Source organism: Coenobita brevimanus, chromosome 15 (genome assembly GCF_032717465.1).
Source record: "Coenobita brevimanus isolate Jiangsu-jjx chromosome 15, ASM3271746v2, whole genome shotgun sequence".
Classification (NCBI taxonomy): Eukaryota; Metazoa; Arthropoda; class Malacostraca; order Decapoda; family Coenobitidae; genus Coenobita; species Coenobita brevimanus.
In genome coordinates this window covers 5,116,242-5,134,650 of record NC_136968.1, presented here as the reverse complement: position 1 = coordinate 5,134,650, position 18,409 = coordinate 5,116,242, and the positions used below count along the sequence as shown (strand labels likewise).

The 18,409-nt window shown below is 41.4% G+C and overlaps 1 pseudogene; it reads left to right on the top strand.

Annotated features, from left to right (window-relative positions):
* Positions 1–290: 290 nt before the first annotated feature.
* Positions 291–410, top strand: LOC145390790 (5S ribosomal RNA; annotated as a pseudogene).
* The last annotated feature ends 17,999 nt before the right edge of the window (positions 411–18,409 follow it).

Here is an 18,409-nt window from a genome sequence, read left to right as displayed (position 1 = left end):
ATATATATATATATATATATATATATATATATATATATATATATATATATACTGTATATATATATATATCAGGCATGGGGCGATTACAGGGGTATTGTAATCGATTACAATTACGATTACTTTGCAAACTTCAGATTACGATTAAGATTATGATTACAGTAAAAGTAAGAGTAATCGATTACGATTATGATTACATAAGAAGTAATCATGATTACAATCATGATTACATGTACTCTTATGCACTATTTAATTATATATATATATATATATATATATATATATATATATATATATATATATATATCCACGTTGAGTACACTGCTTCCCATCCGATCAGCGAAATTAAGCAACGTTGGGTCTGGTTAGTACTTGGATGGGTGACCGCCTGGGAACACCAGATGCTGTTGGCATCCCCACGTGTCAAGTGGGGTTGGTGGAGGACCAGTGCCCCTCCCTGTAAAACAATTAACTCTAAGCCCTTGGCTACCCCGTTTGGGATACATGGCGTCTGGCAATGAATGAATGAATGATATATATATATATGTAAGTATACAGTAAAACCTCGATAATCCATACAGCTCATATCCAGTCATGCTCTGTATCTGTTCATTGTGCCTTGGCTATACAGTAATCCCTCTACTATCCGATGTAAGAGAGCCAAAGGCATGTCCGGAAAGTGGTCCCTTCCGGAAAGTGGGCCCCTAGCTCCTGGACTGGTACTTAAGGACCCTAACCCAGCCTAACTTTGAAAGCCACCTAAACAACTCCCTACCGGACATGCATAGCACCTATTTAAACCTATTTAAGACCGTATTCACACCAATAATGGACATAAAGCATGAAATAAATGAAAAGGAACCAAAGAATGAGGAATTAGAAGTGACTGTACCTCAGCCAGGGTACTTACAGCACGTTTGTGGCTGCCTTTTCTAAGGTTTTGGAAGTGGTGAAAATGCTCTTGAAGTACGTACAGTAATCCAGTGTTGTGCTGCACTTAGTTCTTTGCACTGTAAGTTATAATTGTTTAACACTGCACATTGTTCTTAACTGCACCACGCCAGTTTCAACCGCCAGTTTCAACCGCCAATTGGCACTCCAAAGTTAATCCTTTGCGCTCTAAATTTTAATTTCTTAACACTGCACAACACTGTAAATTCCCGTATGGTCTAGTGGCAAGGTACTGCAGTTTATTCACAAAAAATGAGCACGTGTGATTTCCATTGCGACAGGCATCTACTCGCCATCAAAGTTAGGCAGTAATTGTTGGTTGGAGTGTTGGTGATGGGGAAACAGAGTTGCCAGATCACAATGGCCACAAACTCTTCAATTTTCATTACCAAATTTAATTTTTCATTACCAAATTCATAAAGCTAGCATTTATTCTTCACTAATAATATATACAAGTGGAAATACATGTAATCATTCTTCTCATAATTAACAGCATGTTGATTATTTTCACGCTATGTTGGCTAGCAGATTAATCAGAGAGAGCAAACAATCCACCATCTTCATCCAGTGTATCCTCATACTTGTGAAAAATCCGTTTGGTAATGCATTATTCTGATTCATGACCAAACGAATTTTTCATTGCCAAATTGGCCCACATTTGGTAATGAAAAATACCAAATGGCAACCCTGACAGGGGAAGGAGGAGGGGGGAGGAAGAAAGGGGTGAAGGGGCTGTGGTGTAAACCAGCTGTTCGGTGCTGCGCGGCAATTTCAAATTACGGGTGGGAAAAAATTTGGATTTTTGGGGGATATTTTTTTTTTTTTTTTTTTTTGGGTTCCGAAGGTCCAGGCCCACAATGTCCGGTAAGTGGGGTGTCTGGAAAGTGGGCATCCGGAAAGTACGGGGATTACTGTATTATAACTGTAACCAGATTTATTTGTCCATGACTGGATATAAAAGCTCTGGCTTCAGCAGCTGGGCAGCTGACAAAGTAAAAAAAAATTCATTCCATGTTTCACCGGCCTCTCGGTCCACACATGGGTAATAGACTTTAACCCACAAGGTGAGCGAGAATGGCTGTATGGATCCCTAACGTTTGGTCAAAATCACCCGGCGTGCTTGTACGTGAGACCAAGTTGAGGGCTGCAGCTGAGAAGTTTGCACTTTGAGCAAATTTGAGCTGTCTTGAAGGGATTGAAGAACTCCAGGCAGACTTGTGAAGTCTAGTAGAATGGTCTGAAACATGGCAAATGCCATTTAACATGGAGATATGCAAGATGGTACTTATTGGCCATGCAGATTCTAGGTCAGACTACAGTATTTACTTTTGGAAAATGACTTTGGTGTATTGATCAGTACAATATTGACCTAACATTTTCCAGACAGTGTATCAAAGTAGAAAAAAGTCCTAGAAATTGCAAGGGCAACATTCAGTTTTGTTATAAAAATATAGAGAGAGTTTTCTTACACTCTATAACTCCTTAATACGGCTGCTTCTGGAGTAGGCTGTATAGTTCTGGTCACCAACATTTAGGAAAGACAGATCAACCTGAATGAGTTCAGCTACAGCTGCAAAAATTGTTCCATCCATCAGGAAACTGAGTCATCAGGATCAGCTGAGGGCTGTGGGGCTGTTTTTTTTTAGAAACTCATAGACTTTGAGGTCAGCTCATTCATTCATTCATTCATTGCCAGACGCCATGTATCCCAAACAGGGTGGCCAAGGGCTTAGAGTTAATTGTTTTACAGGGAGGGGCACTAATCCTCCACCAACCCCACTTGACACGTAGGGAGAACGTTATGCCAACAGCATCTGGTGTTCCCAGGCGGTCACCCATCCAAGTACTAACCAGACCCAACGTCAGCTCATTGAAATGTTTAAATTACTGAATGGTTTGACAATCTCAGCCATAGAAAGTTGTTTAGTTTCAAAACAAACTGAACATGCAACCGTGGGTGGAAGCTGGAATTGAAAAGATTTAACACCAACATAACTGTATTTTGAACAAATAAACCCCTGATAAATTTACACTGATTCACTTTATCCAGTCAGTGACAGCTATTTAGTTGGACGGTAGAAACTTTCAGTGTGTACAGAAAATGAACACAAAAATTCATTGTGAACAGAAAAAAAAAAAAATCAAGTTTTTACTGTTCAACAGCCAAAACACTGTGCTACAGTTTCTCAGAATCCTGAAGCCCTGGTGAAGAATAAAAATATTCATGATTGCCAGTCAAGTTACAAGATGTCAGAGATTCTCTCTCTCTCTCTCTCTCTCTAGAGATGATGATTTTCTCTCTCTCTCTCTCTCTCTCTCTTTTTTTTTATTTTTAAAAAGTATTTCCTTATAAGTAATAGCAATATATGTGTGTACTTGCCAGGCTTGAAAGTAGAATGACTAACCTTTCTGATATGATAAGAATGAATCGTCTGTCAATAAACCACTGAGCTAGGAAGGTGTTACATTAAGTAAAATCACATTTTTTTCACTAGTGAATGCTGATGCTTTTAGCCTTTCTCCAATTTGAAGATGGTTTCAGAACTGGTGATTTTGAGCAGGAAAATTTGTACGTAAACCCATTTTAAAAGATTAATCAGCACCCTTTGGTGTAGTGAACTACAAAATTTGTAAAAGTGAATCCTTGTGCATTTGGCAGTGATGTTAATATGGAATCCTAGGCCTTTATTTCATATTGGCTTACACCAAAAGGGTGCCAGATATTTTTTAACAGGGTGTACGTCACCAAGAAGGTTAGACATCCTCCATAGGTGGTTGTTGGGGGGGAGGGGAGGAATCTGGCCAAATTCAGCCCCCCTCTCCCCAAGCAAAATTCTCGCTAAACTTTGCAGAACTTTTACCCCCACTTTCATCGCCTATTGGGATCATATCCAGTGTTCACTACAGATAGAGGCAAAATAGTGATATGCATCAAAATAACAGGTTTGGCTCCAGGTGGCATGAAAATCCCTTCATGCTGTGAGCACATTGCCATAAGGAGGCATTGTCTACCACCAGGGAACATTGGTTCACTGTATGGGATGGCCCTGCAGGAGTAGTAGCTTGCCTGCGGTTGACAGGTGTGCTCAGCTAGACAGACAGATTATTCAGCAGCAACAGCAACAACCTCATATTAATGTGAAAAGCTATGCTTGGATGTTGATGGTAATAGTCTAGATGACATAACCAACCAACATATGTTCCCTGTGTTACAGTAAGTGGGTTGGTGGAGGGTTAGTGCCCCTCCCCAGAAAACAACAAAAAATACGAACAAGAAGCCTCAGAACAGGACTGACCAACAGGTGACAACTAACGGCTGAACAAAGGACATGGTACGGATTGTATCATGCAATGTAATGGGTGCGAATGATGAGATGAAAGAGAGAGAGAGATTGTCCAGGTGCTTGAGAGTGCAAAAATGGATGTGTGTGGAATAACTGAGATTAAATGGAGAGGTGAGAGTGTGAGAGAATGGGAGTATGGATGGGGTATATGTGCAGGAGTGGGTGAGAATGAGAGAGCAAAAGGAGTGTGTATTGTTGTGTGCAAGAGATGGAAGGAGAATATATGAGAGTATGGATCAGTTGGCTCAAGGACTGTGTGGATAAGATTGTAAGTCGGACTACAAATGTGGGTGATTGTGTATGTATGTGCCAATGCAAAATCATGCAAGTAGAGTGAAAGAAGAGTTCTGGACAAATGTGGATGCGTGCATGGAAAAGTTTGAAAGGAATGAGAGAGTGTTTTTGATTGGAGATATGAATGGAAAAGCAGGGAATGTGAAGGTGGATGTAGTCTGTGAGTGGGATGTGCCTGCAGAAGTGGATGAGAATGGCAGTGCTCTAGTGGACGTTCATGCAGGGAGGGGGTTGGTGATAGCCAATACCCTCTTTAGACACAAAATGATGCACAGGTATACATGGCGAGTAATGAGAAGGGTGGGTGGTGAACTGAATGAACAGAAGGCAATGACTGATTACATGTGTGGATGATTGAATAAGAGGGTGTGGAATGGATGCAAGAGCTTGTAGGGGTTGGGAGAGTGGACTTTCTTACCACCACTTGGTGGTGGTGAAAGTCAAGGTTCAAATGAAATGGAGGAATAGAAGAAGGGAAGGACATGAGGAAGGAGTTCATACAAGGATGGAAAAAAGGCAGAATATAAGAGAGACATGGAGAAGCAATTGGGTAAATATGATTAGAAGCAGATGGTGCAAGATATTCACAGAAGAAATCTGTGCAGCATGTGAAGTGGTGTGTGGGGTGATGAGAAGATGAAAGGGGGTGCAAGGAACAGCATGGTGGAATGAAGAGATGAGAAGCTGTCACACAAAAGAAGAAAGCATATATTGATTGGATGAGAAACAGGGGCATGGAGGAAGTTGAGAGATGGAAGAAAGAGCTATATGTAGAGAGGAAGAGAGAGGTGAAAAGATTAATGAGAGAGTAAGAAGAAAGTAGATGACGAATTTGGAAGGAATTTGAGTGTAAAGTGAAAGGAACGTAAGAAAATGTTTTGGAAAGAGGTAGAGAGAGTTAGAAAGGGTGGTAAACAAGTTAGTTGGGAATGGAAGATAAAAATGGTAGATTGCCAGTGGAGAAGGGAGAAAAAGTGAGTAGATGGAGAGAACAGTTTAAGGAATTGTTGAGCATAGAGGATGAAAGTAATGCAAATATAAATGGCTGGGGAATGGCTGGGAAAATACGGAGTGTGAGAAGAGTGGAAGAAATTAGTAGGATGGAAGTTGTGGAAGCAATGAAGAAAGTTAAAATGGGGAAAGCTCCAGAAATTGATAGAGTGTGTGGTGAAATGCAGAATCAGGGAGGAGAGATAGTAGTAGAATGAATGTGGCAGATGTGCAGATTGGCCTGCGAAGAAGGTAAAGTCCCGGAGCATTGGAAGTCAGGTACAATTATTCCCCTGTAATCATAGGGGCATTTGCCTTCTTAGTGTAATAGGAAAAGTATATGATAGAATACTTGTTGATATAGATAGGGAAATAACAGAGGAATTAGTTGGAGAAGAACAGGAAGGTTGTAGGAAAGGAAGAAGTTGTGTAGATCAGATATTCATTCTTAAGTCTTTAGTGGAAAAGTTTCTAGAGAAGGGAAAGAATTTGCATGCGGCCTTCATGGATTTGGAGAAAGCGCATAACAGGGTGGATGGACAAGGAATGTGGAAAGTATTAAGAATATATGGAGTAAATGGGAAGTTGCTGAATGCCGTAATGAGTATGTATGAGGGTGCTAAGACTGCAGTGCATGAGGACAGTGAACTGAGTGAATTTTTCTGTTGAAGGTTGGATTGAAACAGGGTTGTGACATGTCTCCACAGTTGTTCGATCTGTATATGGACGGGGTTATTAAAAGGATACAAGGTAGGGCAGTGGATTTTAGAGTGGCCCTAATGAGAGGCAACAGTGTTTGGAAACTCCCTGTACTGTTGTCTGAGACGATACTGTGCTGTTAAGCAAAGACGAAGGGGAGTTGCAAGGCTTGGTCAGTGAGTTTAGGAGAGTGTGTAAGAAACAGAATCTAAAGGTGAATGTAGGGAAGAATAAAGTTATGGTCTTCAAGAGAAATGAAGTCAGTGAATGTACAGTTAGGTTGGATGAGGAGGAAATGGAAAATGTGAGTGCATTTAAGTACTTACGGTACTTATGGTAGTGTGATGAGTAAGGATGGAAGTTTAGAGGGTGAAATACTTGAAAGGGTACAACGTGAAAGAAAGTTGCAGGTTCATTGAAAGCAGTGATAAGAAACAGGAAAGTGAGCATAGAAGTAAAAAAGTCACTGCATGACAGTATTGTGATACCAACTCTAATGTATGGAAGTGAAGCTTGGACCTTGTTGGAAAGGCAGAAGTCAAGAGTGATAGCAGTGGAAATGAGTTATTTGAGAGGAGCATGTGGAGGCATATGGAGAGACAGATTGATAAAAGAGGAAGTGAAGTAGCTTTGTGATGTGGATTTGGATGTGATAGAAAGCATTAGGAAAAATACACTGAGGTAGTTTGGCCATATGGAGAGGACAGAGAGCGTGAAACTGATGAGGAGACTGTATGTGAGTGAGGAGGAGGGGGGGGCAGGCCAAGGATGAGATGGAGGGATGGAGTGGAGAGGTATATGAGAGGGGAGGGGAGGTTGAGCTGGGAGCAGGGCAGTGAAATGGCATTGGGCAGGGCAACATGAAAGCAGTTTGTTTGTGGCCATCCTTTACGGAATGAAGGTGTCTGGCAATGGATAGAAAGATAAACATACTGTATGAATTCATTTACTTTTATTCCTCTTTCTTATACAGTATTTTACCAGTACAGTTAACCCCCTCCATCTGGTGATGTATTTTTGTATTTTATTGTTGCTACTCTGTGATTATTTCATTTATCTCCCTGAAGCTGGCAATGTGTTCTTAATTTTATTCTTTCTATCTCCAGGTGATTATGTTCAGGTTTGGAGAGACTTGTCAAACTGAAAGGGATAGATGTAGACCCATTTAACTTCTTCACTACCAGGGGGCTCTCCCAGGCTGAATAAAATAGTCTGGTAGAAGGTAGAATGAACTTAAAAGAACATCACCTAGCTTTAAAGAGTTAAGAAAAGCCCTTCATATTGAAGGGTTCAGTGAAAGCTGGCTGGTACAGTTGTAAGTCTCTCCCAAGCTGATTACAACTGTCCGTACATACCATGAATAAAACAGAAATTATGTCGCCACTGTGAAGGGTAGTGTCTTGCACCAGTCAAAGAATCACTGATAAGCAGAGCCCCAAGATTGACACCCAGACCATTCCTGCTGAAATCCACCACTGTCATCATCATCCAGTCCCAATTTGCCCAATATATGTATAAACAGGAGCATATGGGCCTCGGAGTAGGTTACTAGTCCCAATATTTAAGGCAATTGTTACCAGCCTCACTTGCCCACGAGTGTCATTATGTGAGCAAGAAACCCCAGTCATCCCTCATATGGAATCCTTACAGGCTTCATCAAGTTGGAGCACCTTAACCCACCAAATCACCAGACATGTTGGTTATATAGATGCCACCCAGGGTTCCATCTATCTATCTATTGCCAGATGCCTTAATCCCATAAGGGGTGGCCACAAACAAATCGCCTCCATTTTGCCCTGTCCCCCACCATTTCACTGCCCTGCTCCCAGCTCACACCCCCCTCTCTCATATACCTCTCCACTCCATCCCTCCATCTCATCCTTTGCCTCCCCCTCCCTCTCCCCCCCTACACCTCACTCACATACACTCTCCTCATCAGTATCTCACTCCACATGGCCGAACCACCTCAATGTGTTTCTCCTAACGGTTCCTATCACATCCACATCACATCACAATGCTCCTTCACTTCCTCATTTGTCAGTCTGTCTATCCATATGACTCCACATGCTCCTCTCAAATAACTTATCCACTGCTCTCACTCTTGACTTCTGTCCCTCTAACAAGGTCCAAGCTTCACTTCCATTCTTTAGAGTTGGTATCACAAGACTGTCATGTAGTAACTTTTCATTTCCATGCTCACTTCCCTGTTTCTTATCACTGCTTTCAAGGAGCCAGCAACCTTTCTTCCTTGTTGTACCCTTTCAAGCACTTCTCCCACCCAGGGTTACCAAGTCAGATTCTATGTGGATTTGGAGATTTTGTAAAACCTCTTCTATAGCAGTTTATTTTGTACATTACACCTTAAAATACTCTTATATGTTACTGTTACATATAATGTCAGTATCAGAATCATATAAATACCATACAAGAGAATGTCAAGTTTGAACCCACTGACTGCAGGTGGCGTCCTATTTAACTTAATCATGCTGCTAGCAGGCAGTTACAGTTTGCTTAGGAAAGGCCTCTTGTATTGAGGAGATTTATTAAGGCTGTATCTGACTCCTCAAGTTCAAAGACTTTGTCCTAAGTTACCTTAAATGAAACTGTCAGGAGATGGCAAGAACAATACCGGTATATAAAAAGGTATTACCCCGGCACTATGGGTTCATTTCATTTCATATCGTTTATAAAGGCTGCAATATGTTTGTATACGTCAGCCTTGGTCACCCAGTGGCAGCTCTCCCTTGCCACTCGATCTCTGGCAGCCTCCCTGTTCAGTCCCTTATCCATGAGATCACACTCTAGGACCTCGTCCCAGGTCTTGTTCGAACTGCTTCTCACAGCTCTACACCTAGTGTTCACACTTCTCACTTTCTGCACCCAGCTGTCATCCTCCATCTTCTCCACATGCGCGAACCATCTCAATTTAACTTTCCTCATCACAACACAAATACACTCCAGCCCCATCCTTCCTCTCAACTCTTCCATTGTAAACCTAGCTGCTCCCCCCCCCCAGGCCTCACATTCAAGGATGCACTGCACATCCACCCGATCACTGTCATTTCTGTGCATTTGAGCCTGCAAATATCCTCTTCCTTCACTGCCCAGTCTCACTACCATACAGCATTACACTCCTAACACATGCTGCATACAAAGATCCTTCGCACATTGGGATAGCCCTCTCAATGTCAGGAGAGGCAACAGCTCCCTGAGCTTCTACCACCCACTCCTCACTCTAATCTCACCTCCATTACATAACATGTCTTCCAGGTAACAAAACACTTCCACACATTCAAGAGACTCACTAACAAGATCAATCATATCATGCCTGACGGTCTCCGCATGCTCTCCCCAACACAAAATAATCTGCAAAGGAAGAGGTGTTGCAAAGCCTCCTTTGCCAAATAAAATATCATCCAGTAAATCACATGTACTTCAGTGTGTGACTTGTAGGCCACTTCTGATGTGTAATTCTTGCCACTTTGATTCTGGATTCACAAACAAACATAAGCTTTTCCTTGTAAATGTGATTTGTTTTTGTAGGCCAGACAAGGGGAGTTCATTATCTTTCCCATCCCTTGTGTTCTTGCCAAAACTGATAGAAAATGAGAAAAATGATTGCAAGTTGTTTTGTTTTTGCAGGAAAGAAAAGGAAAGGGAACTGTGGAATCACCACCATCTTTTCTTCCTGTAAAAACAAATTCCACATATGACAGTGAATTGATCATAGGTCTGTTTGTGAATCTTGGTCCTTGTCACACTCTAGGACAGCCTACTTTTTTCACAGGTGGTCAGCCAGACTTCCCGCACGGAACCCTTTATCTCAGTCCAAACACTTGTACTTCTACTCCCCATTATGTGTACATGTATGCATCTTAAGACTTACTGTCCTCTTAAATTTCTTGCCACACACACCACACGCATATACCATCTCTCCAGTGTGGATACGAGTATGTACTCTGAGGGACGTTTTTAGACCAAATGCTTTACCACAGTGGCCACAGGTAAACCTCCTCTGTCCTGTGTGAGTGAGGCTGTGTGTAGTGAGGTTGCTCCGCTGAGTGAAACACTTGCCACACTCCCCACACTGATGGTCCCTGGCACCACTGTGGATAACCAAATGTTTCTTGAGGTTACCATCATGTAAAAACGTCTTGTCACACAGATCACACTTAAATCTCTTGTCCCCTGTGTGAACCTTGGTGTGGGTATTCAAGTGGCTCTTCTGACTGAATGTCTTGCCACACAAATTACACATGTGAATTCTCTGACCAGTGTGAGTGCGAATGTGATCATCAAGGTGACTTTTCCTACTAAACAGCTTCCCACACTCCTCACACTCATAATCTCTCTCACCATTGTGCACTTGTCTGTGACTTGATATATGTGTCACTTCCTTGCCACACTCTTCACATGTGTGCTTCTTTTTCTTCCTTATCTTTTTACACTTGGCCACAGTTCCTGACCCAGTTTCCCTACCGACCATCCCACTCCAACCTTCCTCTTGTTGTGTATCCATACCAACACGTCCACTATTAAAGTTAAAAATTAGTTCTTGCCTGTTATACCAAGTAGCCTCCCTCACCACAACAATATACAGTCACTTTTTCACTAATAAAACTTGACCTCCTCTGATCCATGTTATCTAACCACACACAAGCTACAAGGTCTGGTGCTACACTTGTCAAACACAGGACAGTCCTTCATGAGTCTGTTAGGTGCTGGCAGTAGCTTGTGTTTGTGGCTGTGTGTTAACCTTCTTGTGAGTCAACTTCAGCTGAACTGGGGTCCTGCCTCATCCCATTATCAGCAGTTCATGTTAGCAACTGGTTCAGTCCTCACTGGTTTCCACCTCACTCCACCTGCAGGATGTAAGTCACAGTTTCAGTCAAAAACATATCTGAATGAGATTGCACCTCAGCCAACAAAATAATCACACTGTACATAAGTTATAGGCTATTCCCAACATAACTTCTGAAAAGAGGTAGAAATTTCACTGTATCAGCAATGACATTGAACTCATGCTGTATTAACTTAAGTATATTTTGAGTTTGTATGATAAATCTTTAAGGTAAAAAGCAGTGAAGTCAGTTTATGAAAATTAATTTTTCCATGAGACTGAAACAAAAGGAATTATCGTGTTGACTTACTTGTGCTATTCTGTTTTGTGTAATTTAAAATCAAGCACATTTGGTCAAATTACTAGTGTTAAAAGTTCTTGAAACAATATTTTACAATGTTTAGGTTATTTTGATGCCACAGTGGATGGAGTGCAGCCTACTGCCCCTAAAAATTTGGTTCCTACACCATTGGTTCTGATAGTGTTCACAGTGATCGCTGGGACAGATGATGTTATTAGTTAGTGTGGCTGATACTTCTGAGTGGAAAGGTCGTATGTTTAAACATTACATTGCAAAGTGAATTCCAAAACATTACTTTTTGACAGTCCTTTATGGAACACCTGTGATTGTTAGTTATGGTCAGCCTGCATCTCATTACAGAATGCAGTCAGCAACCATATAGGAAGGCCAGATGAATTCCATCATTGTCAAGTACTTCAAAAATTACTGTATTGTCAAATTTGGGAGGTCTGCATCCCACTTCTTGATTCCAGGTTTCGGCATACGACCTTTGATGCAAAATGAAGCTAATCTGTGTCATGTGTAGCAGTAAGTGGGTAATAGACAGGAATACATAAGGTGCTAGTGAGAAACCTTGTAACCTGCATAGCATTACTGAATGGAGAATACAAATCTTACCTATATACCATACAGATACTATACAAGTGTCTGGCAACCAGGAAAATTGAGGTGCCATTTGGGAACTTTTTACATTATATACAGTACTGTAGCTACTGTGAGATACAATAGTGCTGTTTAAACCTTTATTATTAGAAACAGTACACCACTATCACCATCATCTAATCCTGTGTTGCCCCATGAGGAACGTAAGAGCCCAGGGCTAGGCAAGATGATCATGACTTTTAAGACAAGTGACCAGCCTCACTCATCCCTGAGTGGCATTACATGAGAAATAAACCCCAATCACACGTTGGTTATAAACCTGCACTGACTCAGTCCAACTGAAGTGCCTTAATTACCCACTAAACCACCAGGTAGTTTGTAAGAGTGAAATTATATACAGGGTGGCTCATATACCATACAACACTCCTCCATTGCTCTGCCAGGTAAGCTGTCATGTGTTGTTGGAACGGTTCAGTCAATGTCATCAGTATCTACCATGCTTCATTTATTCATTTCCTATTCCCACTACCAACCCACACCAGTAGATCGAGCTATCTCCGCAGTACATAAGACACTACCAGGTGATTGGAATGATATTTACGGGCCCCCCTGTACTGTGCATAAGAAATGGAGTTGGGGTAAAGAAAGGCTTGAATAATAAGACTAGCTGTGATATCTCTTTATTATGCCACACATGTTTAGCATTGTAGATTGACTGTGGTAGTACAAGTCATTTAACTTACTGTGCTGGGGATGTCTTTCTTTTATTCTTGCCATATCCTGATGATTTTATTCACCTTAGGAAGAAGTTTTAACAGGAGAGGTTAATACTCTTTTTCAATACAAGAGATCTTTTGGTTCGATAAAATTGTCATGCAGCACGAATAAAATGGACATCATCCAGATTCAAGGGTTATGACAGGTTATAACAGTGCCAGTGCTGTTCAACACAGAGTAGCACAAATTTTTACAAGTAATTTCTGTAGTCTGGCATCTTTGGGACCGAGGTCATACCAGACCATAGCATATGACAGACCACTGCAAAGTACAATACTGGTAATCTCTAAACATACTTCTTACACCTGTAAATGATGACAGTACAATAACTACCACTCTATCAGACTCTGTTCTGTGAATCCAAAGCATCCAGGTGGGAAAGTGTTACTCATGATCATCATTCTGATCTTTATGCCCATCAAGTGATGGGACGGGAGGAAGAAGAAATACCAAAGACAAACTTGACCCATACTGAACAGGTTCCCTAGATTAATATATGCTTGCATAAGGATGGAGGTGAACATCAATAAAATATCGCTTGTTTACATGCATTATATCTTCCCACTGCGAGCACTTATTTGGTGAGTTTCACTTTGTTTCATTTTAACCCTTTCGCGCACGATAAGTTTCAATAAGTTTTCTGATCCCGGAATTTCGACTACGAAGCCGCCCGGCCGGTGAGCGCGCGCGCGGCAAATTTGAGCAAATTTGAGCGAATGAAACACATTCTTGCCTTATTTTCGCCCCCAAAAAATCAATGTATTCCCATGAAACCTATGTCCAGGTATGCATGGATGTTTGTTCTATCTGATAAACATGACCAAAACACAGGAAAACAACAGCACAGAAAGTTATGAGCCCTGGAAGGCATGTCGAGTAAACATTTTTGACTTCCCAACATCACCGTTTGAATGTTTTCCATCCTACAGGAAAATGATCTAATATTTTTTCATAGAGAATTTCATCAGCTTTCTAACGAAACCAATCTGGTTTAGATACGATGTATACTTTTCGAGAAAATGGTCAAAAACTGAGAGCCATTTTCGAAAAATTTTCACTGACCTCTGAGAGCTAAGTTTTCCCAGGGACCTAACGTTTTTATTACATAGTAATATGCCCCCATTATCCAGCTTTCCCACTGTGACGGGAAAACCCCATACGCCTCATAGTTCTCGAGTAAATCGAAAAAAGGTACAAGGCACTCCGTGCGTGATTGACTTTCGTGATGCGCGCATGGCGTACGCAATGTTCCCGTCTACGTAACCACGAATTCTTATGAGAAATATTACATTTTTATGTATTGTACATATATAGAATTTCCTGCTCTTCATCATGGTTCAAACGTGAAATCGATACGTCCAATAGTTTCCGAGTAATTGGCAGAGAAAATGAGAGTATTACTACGAGCCTTTCTCAATGGTAACAGCCGGGAAGAGACACTCATTTCCACCGTCTTTTATCGCACAAAACGTAACATAATGCTTACATTTTGGTATTGATCATACGTAGAATTTAGTGGTATAGATCATGGTTGTTACAGAAAATCGATAAGTCAAACAGTTTTCGAGTAATTGGCCGACAAAGTGAGGTTATTACTCCGAGCGCTTGTCACTGATAACAAATGCGAGGAAAAACATTTCCCTCGCCTTTTACCCCCAAAACGCTACCAAAGGCTTACATTCGGGTATTGATTACACGTAGAATTTAGTGGTATTGATGATGGTTGTAACAGAAAATCGATAAGTCTAATAGTTTTCGAGTAATTGGCCGACAAAGTGAGGTTATTACTCCGAGCGAATGTCACTGATAAACGCGAGGGGAAAAAAACATTTCCCTCGGCCTTTTTCCCCCAAAAACGCTACAAAAGGCTTACATTTTGGTATTGATCATACATAGAATTTAGTGATATTGATGATGGTTGTAACAGGAAATCGATAAGTCTAATAGTTTTCGAGTAACTGGCCGACAAAATGATGTTATTACTCCGAGCGCTTGTCATGTCACACAACAACCGCTAGGAACAAAAACATTTCTCTCGCCTTTTACCCCCAAAACGCTACCAAAGGCTTACATTCTGGTATTGATCTTACGTAGAATTTAGTGGTATTGATGATGGTTGTAACAGGAAATCGATAAGTCTAATAGTTTTCGAGTAATTGGCCGACAAAGTGAGGTTACTCTTCCGATCGCTACCAACTTTTACACACTGTTTCTTCCTCGCACACCGGCCTGAAGACTATGCTACTAACTTTCTTTTCCCCTATCTGTACAGACTATTACATCTTCCATGGATGTTTTTTTCTATTGTTATAACCTACTACACATAAACATAACTCTTCTATAGTTACTGCTGTGGAGATTTACTTTCTTTCATGTGTAATCTGTAGGAGAAAATGGATATTTGTCTGAAAGTGTGAGAGGTAATGGTAATAGATTATTACATATATCAACAAGATTTGCAGAACTCACTTCCTCCAGGGGTGTTGATCCAGTTAGACCACGGATTTGAAGATAAGGAGTTATGTAGTGTGTGTGTGAGTCAGCTGCTCCCTGAGAGTATGAGGCAACGCTATTTTTAGCACACACCACACTCGTTCACGGAAACTCGCAGCTTGTTTGACGTATATTTCATACAATTCCATACGCATTTACACTATCAGAATCACAATAATTCCAGCCCTAAAAACACCGGTAATTCTCCCCTCCCAACTTCAGGTTTGCCCCTTCACAACACTGTTTCATGCCACACATAACGCTTGCTGGCTCCATAATTTCACCAAGCCATCCACAGTATGTTTCACACAATATATATTTATGCCTTGGCTTCATTTATATACGTATTTCCACTCACGCCATACGGCCTACGGGGGGGGGGGGTGGAGTGGTGCAACCCCGCTACACTGACCATGTGTCTGGCTCCAAGGCCCAACGATTGCTAACGGCCAGAATTGCTTTTCAATACATATATGAATGTTCCATCAACAATATCACATCACTATATGTTCACATACAATGTATTATCTCACTGATTCAATAGGGTCTTTGCCTTGGGCAAGAGGAGGAGAATTATGGACGATTTAAAGGGAACCACGAGCTGTCAAACATCACTGGCTGACTGCTCAACAAACACTGAGGTTGGAGGGAGCGGGCTGAGGCTGATAAGGCAAAGCAGTGTTGCCAATGACTTACCTCCAGTAGGCCTTGGCTACCCTAAGACGCGCCAAAAAATCACGCAAATCGGCCTATAAGTTTTTTTCTGACGAATATTTTTGGGCCTTGAAGGGGCCTTAAGGACGCGAGTCGCGTGACTGTGTCTGGCGGAGTGCAAGCCGACATCACGCGAATCGCGCGACTGTGCCTGAAAGGGTTAAAAAGCTTCAACATGCCTGCATGCATCAGCCTTGGTCACCAAATGGCAGCTTTCCAAGCTACTCGATCCAAGTTGTGATTAATATTTAAAGTACTGCAATACATATGCAGGGTGCTACATTATAGATGATATAAGGGAAAAAGAAATAATGAGGAAAGACAAATGGACTAAATGAATCCCATTAGGAGAAATATGAGGGAAAACAATGAACAAACCACTGTCACTGTCATACTGCAGTACTGTAACCTTTACGCTGTAATCACAGAAGGCCAGTAATTGTGAAAAGGCAGATGCATTTGGAGCAGGGAAGGAGAAAGGGACCAAAGTGGCGATGTTAAGACAACAGAAATAACCCTATCCTATAGTGTGATTAGGGTGACTTATTGAAGGAAGGGAGAAGAGTGTACACCTCTCTGACATGTAAATAGGAAGTCACACAGTCAGGCTGTGAGATAAAGGGGTGCAAAATCTTCCTAGTTCCTCCAGTTGTTACTGACTTTAGCACTTATTAAGCAGATATCGTTTTCTTTTCTTTAAATTTCTCTATTTCCTTTGAGGAATTGTTAAGCATAGACAATGAAAGTAATATAAGTATAAGTGGCTGGGAAATGGCTAGGAGAAGGAGGGAGATGAGAAGGGAGGAAGATGTCAGCAGGATGAAAGTAGTGGAAGCAATGAAGAAAGTTAAAATTGGGAAAGCCCAGGAACTGACATAGTGTGTGATAAAATGCTGAAGCACGGGGGAGGGATAGTAGTAGAATGGATGTGGAAGATGTGCAGATTGGCCTGGGAGGAAGGTATAGTCCCGGATGATTGGAAGTCGGGTATAATTATTCCGCTGTACAAAGGAAAAGGGGAAAAAGAAGTATGTGGTAATCATAGGAGCATTTGTCTTTCTAGTGTAACAGGAAAAGTATATGGTAGGATACTTACTGACAGAGTTAGGGAAATAACAGAAGAATTAGTTGGAGAAGAACAGGCAGATTTTCGGAAGGGAAGAGGTTGTGTAGATCAGATATTCATTCTTAGGTCTTTAGTTGAAAAGTTTCTAGAGAAGAGATAGAAATTGTATGCTGCCTTCATGAATTTGGAGAAAGCATATGACAGGTTGGATAGACAAGGAATGTGGAAAATTGTAAGAATATACGAAGTAAATGGGAAGATGCTGAATGACGTGAAGAGTATGTATGAGGGCGTTAGGGCTGCAGTGTGTGTCGATGGTGAACTCTCTCCATTGGATTGAAACAGGGATGTGTCATGTCTCCATTGTTGTTCAATACGTACGTAGATGAGGTTATAAAAGAGGCACCAGGTAGGGTAGTGGATGTTGGTGTGGCCCAAATGAGAGAGGGCATTGTTTGAAAACTTCCTGTACTGTTGTTTGCAGACGATACTCTGTTGCTAAGTGAAGACGAAGGGGAACTGTGAGGCTTGGTCAGTAATTTTGGGAAAGCATGTAGGCAGTGCAATCTAAAGTTGAATGTAGGAAAGAGTAAAGTTTTGGTCTTTGAGCGAAATTAAATCAATGAATGCACAACAAGACTGGATGGTGAGAAAATGGAGAATGTGAGTGCATTTAATTACTTGGGCAGTGTGATGAGTAAGGATGGAAGTTTAGAAAATGAACTGCATGAAAGGATACAGCAGGGAAGAAAGGTTGTTAGGTCTTTGAAAGTAATGATAGGAAATAGTGAGGTGAGCATGGAAGTAAAAAAGTCACTGTGTGATAATATCGTGTTATCAACTCTAACGTATGGAAACAAAGCTTGGACCTTGTTGGAAGGACAAAGGTCAAGAATGAAAGCAGTGAAAATGAGTTATTTGAGAGGAGCATGTGAAGTTACAGACTGACAAATGAGGAAATGAAGGAGTGTTGTGGCATGGATGTGAATGTGATAGAAAGCATTAGGAGAAATACATTGAGGTGGTTTGGCCACGTGGAGAGGATGGAGAATGAGAGCCTGAGGAGAGTGTATATGAGTGGGATGGAGGGGAGGGGAGGGAAGAGGAGACTGAGGGTGAGAGGGGTGGAGGGGAGGGGAAGGAAGGGGAGACTGAGGATGAGATGGCGGGATGGAGTAGAGAAGTATTTGAGAGAGGGGTTGTGAGCTGGGGGGAGGGGGTAGAGAAACGGCAGGAGAGAGGGCGACATGGAGGCGATTTGTTTGTGGCCACCCATAATAGGATTAAGGCAATTAGACAACATTTTTGTTTCGTTTAACATTCAGTCATTGCTATTATGA